Genomic DNA, 5,116 nt, shown 5'->3' on the forward strand with positions numbered 1-5,116 from the left:
TCGAGTGAGAACGTCAGATGATAGAGTATTATCTCCCTTCTTGCTGTGTGCCAGGAGACACTGGCCGTCTATCCCTCCTGGCAGGAGGACGACTGAATTGAAATAATCTGATGGAAACTTTGGCCTTTGTTCGGCCATAAGAAAACAGCCAGAACTGCTAAAAGTGGAATGGAGCTCTTCGAAAATTTCAGCAAAACTCGAGGAGGGTCAAAAACATTCCTCCTCAGGAAAATGAGGGCTTATGGACTCCAGTGTGTCCCTTGGGAACTGAGAAAAAACTCTTTCTTTAATAAGGGTTTAGACTGCACCAAGTTAAAGTTTGTCCTTGGGAGCTGTGCCATAGTGCCCCTCATGGTAGGAAGGAGTGAGAAAAAGGAATTCAGTCTGGATCCCAGCCCCCAGCCCTGTGCCCACCTCTAACGCCTCCTCTCCCGAGAAGCCTCTTAGCTCAGCACCTACATTCGGAAGTGCAGGCCCCACTGGAAACTGCTCTGCTCCTATTTGAGGCCTGGAGGGAGGGGAAGAAGCGAGCAATCTCTCTTCCTGGGGATGCATAGAAGGGTGCTTGGGGCAGGTAAGGGGAGTCCTGAGGCAGGAGAGCTAAAGGTATAGTTAGAGGAAGTTCTGAAGACCTGTCATTGAAATGCCTCCTCCTTTCCCTCCAAAATCATAATTTTCTTCTAAAATCACCCTAATCCTTTAAGAAAAAGAGTAAAGACATCTAAAATTTTTCCCTCTTTTTTTCATTTTGCCCACTTCTATACTCACGTCCCTAAACCAAATAGTCTGGCGTGACTGTCACATGCCAGACCCTGCGTATAGGTGCTGGGGATTTCACAAAATGCATTCCCTGCCTTCAAGAATCTTAGGGTCTAGTGGGGAGACAAACAAGAAAATCGTCTTCGCTATAGTATTGAGAGCTCTGTCGGGTGTGAGGACCGTGGGGAGAGGGAATGGGGGGTGATTGCGGAATGGGTACAAAACTTCCTTTTGGGGTGGTGAAAATGTTTTAGAATTAGATATGAAGGTTTAGGACCCTAAACCTAATATTGACAAGTCAGAGAAAGTTTCATAGGAGATATAGCTTCTGAAAAAATGTCGGAATTAACCAGAGGAAGAGGGAAAGGGGACATTTAGATAGAGGGAGTAACCAATATGCAAAGGTCTGGAGGCCAATGTGGTCTGAGAGGAGGAGGGACATAGCCCTGAGGGCTGAGGTTGGTTGGGTGAGCTTCGGTCGAGCCGCAAAAGCCTTATATGCCATTCCAAGTGGTTTGGACTATACCCCAAGGCCACTGAGAAGCCTTCACAGGATTTTAAGCAGGGAATGACACGATCAGATTTATATTTTAAAATATCATGTTAGTATAGGCAAAGATTTGGAAGGATACAAGCCTGGAGGCAGGGAGCTCAATTAGTTGGCTGTTGCGGTAATCCAGGCAAGAAAAGGCAGTTGCTTTAATCAATTCAGATGTGGGGATGGAGAGAATTGAATTGATTTAAGAGACATAAATGAAGACTTGGTTATTAGTTAAGGATTCGGGAGATGGGTGTGGGTGGATAAAAACAAACAAACAAACAGGGAGAAAGTGACCTTTTAAAAAAGCTACACAGTAATGTTTTCCACATACACAAACTAGATAAGAAGGGCATTTCAGAGTTTATCCTGGGGACTCCCAAGATATTTCTGATTCGCTGTCCCTCACTCTCCAGTGTTGAGAATCACTGGCTCTGATGCGATAATAGGAAAGTTTTATGCTTTATGTCCTGTTTTCCTGATTAGGATGAGATGTATGAAATTGTAACTGGTTTGAAGGAAAATAATTTTAAGAAAGAACCACTACTGCCTCCACATTTCTTTAGAGACTTGGATATAATTATAATAGAATTCACTGATTTAATTTTTTAAAATTTTATGCTCTTATAATTTTGATTTCTTTTGTAATACATGAAAGAGCAGGACCCTGTATTGGCTGTCTGCAGTAAAGCCTTAATTTCCTCCCTAATTCAGATTGTGAAAATCTGATCCTAAGGTCTCTTGCTTCTCTACTGACTGATTCATGTGATGGGAAAAGAGATGGAAAACAAAGAATTAATGCTTTTGTTCATCAGTCTTCTTACCTTTAGAGATGGTTGATAATCATCAGAAAAAAAGTAGATTTTTAAGGGTCAGACTAATGAACTTACGAAGCTGTCCTATTTTTGTCAGGAAACTCAACCATCTGCTTTTCTTCTGCTTCTTCTTACCTGTGCCCATGTAAATAACATCTGAAAAGGAATCTTTCTAAGGAGGGTGATTAAGAAATGATCTCCTGATCTTGACTGAAAGGATGTGGGGAAGTAGACTTAAAATAGTTCATGTTTATATTAAGAGAAACTGGAATAAGGGTGGCTTGCATTGTCTTGCTTGTTGCACAATTTCTTTCTCACTTTACCCTGAAAATTCATCTTTCCTCTCCAATATCAAGCATTTTTGTGGAGAAGGAAAGTTAAACTGGAAAAGGAATTGTCAACTAATTCCAATACTCTGTTACTTCCATAGTTTCAAAGTTGATATGCTACCTATATTACATAGACTAACACGGTAGCTGGATTTAAAAAAAAAAAAGGAGCTAATTGTTGTGCAGCATATGGAGGATAAGAGTGAGAGAGGCTGAAAAGCACAAGATATGTTTTGTTTTGTTTTTAACTTTTGAGGATTAAAAAACAAACAAACCCAGAATGCAGCTCTATTTCAATGATCTGTAGCCAAAAAGCGTAACTAAGAGTAGAGAAGTTGTACATAATTGTGACTCTTACTCTCTTATTGTGAAATATATAACATATCCAGAAAAGATCAATGTAACATATGCACCACTGAATAAATAATTATAAAGCGAACATTCATACAATCACTGTGCAGGTGCATTAGTGATTCTTAATCAAGAGCCCATGAGCTTCAAGGATCTGTGAATTCTCTGAAATTGTATGTGAAATTAGGTACTTTATATAGTTTTCTGGAGAGTCTAGACCTTTTCTCAGAACTTTAAAAAAAAGTTCCCTTCAAATTTTAAATACTGATGAAAGCAATAGAACTAAGATGGCTCTGTGATTTAGTAGCTGTGTGGTCTTCAGCTAGTCTCTGACACTCTCCGAATCTGTAGAATGAAATGACAATAGTTAACTCCCTTGTGAGGCTGTTGTAAGGAACAGCTCATTTGTTATTATATGTGAAATAACTTTGTACACTCTACTCTTCCAAATGTTTATGTGTATATATATTTGTATATTTGTATGTTTATGTGTATATATATATATATATACACACACACACACACACATATATATATGTTAGTAAATGGAAACCTTTTTAGTAAGGCTGTTGCAATATCTAAAGTACTGCTAAATTGCTTTCCTTGATCAAAGCTGGTTTAAAAGTCCTACTCTATCATTGCAGCAGCTAGTCTGGCAACACTCCAGTTCCAGACTAGGCCAACCATCTACTCTTCCCATGCAGCTCCTGAGCTACTCAACAATTTCTGAAGAAAGCCGTTTAACTTGGCAGGTTGCTTTTACTTTATATTCATGATTATAACTGTCAGATGAACACCCACACTTTCCAGTTATGAACTGAAATTTTCTATTAAGTGCATTTTCCTGCTCTCCTAGATGACCAGTTCCTATTATCTGCTCTCCAAGATTACCCATGTTCCACTTCTGACCATGATGGAATAACAAGGACTGGACTTAATTTCCTGCTCTAAACAACCAGAAAACTGGACAAAATATAGTATAAAGCAACTGTTTCAGACATTGGAAAACAACACAGGACTGAGACACCTGAGATAAAGGAAACACATGAGGTTGATCGCCCCAACTTTCAGTCTGGAGGCAATTTCCAGGTCACAGGAAAGGTGACCCAAATAGAGTCAACTGTATATAAAATTTGCATTTGGCTTTTTTAAAATATAAGACAAACACTTATATTTGTGTACATTATTTTATTTTTTAAAATATGTTTTTACTGATTTCAGAGAGAGGAAGGGAGAGGAAGAGAGATAGAAACATCAATGATAAGAGGGAATCATCAATTGGCTGCCTCCTGCATGCCCCCTACTGGGGATCCAGCAGGCAACCCCAGCATGTGGCCTGAAGGGGAATCTAACCTGACCTCCTGGTTCATGGATAGTCACTCAACCACTGGCGACACCCGCTGGGCTGTTTACATTATTTTTAGTGCCTGCCTAGTATCTTTCTCTAGCCACATTCCTTAGATATCAGTTGTTTAGAATTCCCGTGTTTTACTATTAAATATCTTGCTACTCTAAACATCTATTTTTGCACAAGTTTCATCCACATTCCAGGAAAATTTTCTAGAAGGGGAAAATAAAATCCTTTTACACTATGACTTGTGTATATTTGTGCTGATTGATTTTTTAAGTAATCTGGGAATGTCCTTAAACCAAATATATTCTGTATATTTGTTTGCAATTTGAGAAAAGTTACTGGCACTAGCCTGTTTAAAAGTAAAATTTTGTTGTTTGATGCTCTGCTTCTAATATTAGTTTAATCCGGTTTTATACTTTCATGTTAGTAGGTGGGCCTAACAAACATTGTTGTTAAGGTACAAAGCCTCAATATCTCAAGTCCAGACAGATATATGTCCTTATCATGTGTCCCCTGAATGTGCAGTTTTTCTCTTCTGGCATCTTGGACCGTACTGTTAGGGACTCCCTTTGACAACAGGACATGAGATTAAACTGCGATTCTTTTTACAATTGTTTTTAATATCTAGAGACTTTCATATGAACTCCATTTGTTAAGGATACAACCCCTCGGTTGTCCCATCCTCTCAGAACTGCCTCCTGCCTCCTCAGACTCCTTTTTTTAAACGCCTATAGGTTCCCACGCTAGCAAGTCGTACCCTAGTTTTAGAAATCTCGCGTTTAACACCCTTAACCTTGAAGTGTAGTGAGCCTGCCTTTCTCCGCCTGGGATTTCCGTCTTTGCGTTTCTTGTTTGGTTTTTAAAATTCTCCCCGCCCATCCTTCGGGAACAGACTCTCAAGGTTGGCCCCGCCCCCGCCGTGGCCCCGCCCACACCGCCCCCCGCCCCCGGCTTCTAGCTTCCCGTCTCC

This window comes from Miniopterus schreibersii, assembly GCF_964146895.1.
Source record: "Miniopterus schreibersii genome assembly, chromosome: 6".
In the NCBI taxonomy this organism is placed as follows: domain Eukaryota; kingdom Metazoa; phylum Chordata; class Mammalia; order Chiroptera; family Miniopteridae; genus Miniopterus; species Miniopterus schreibersii.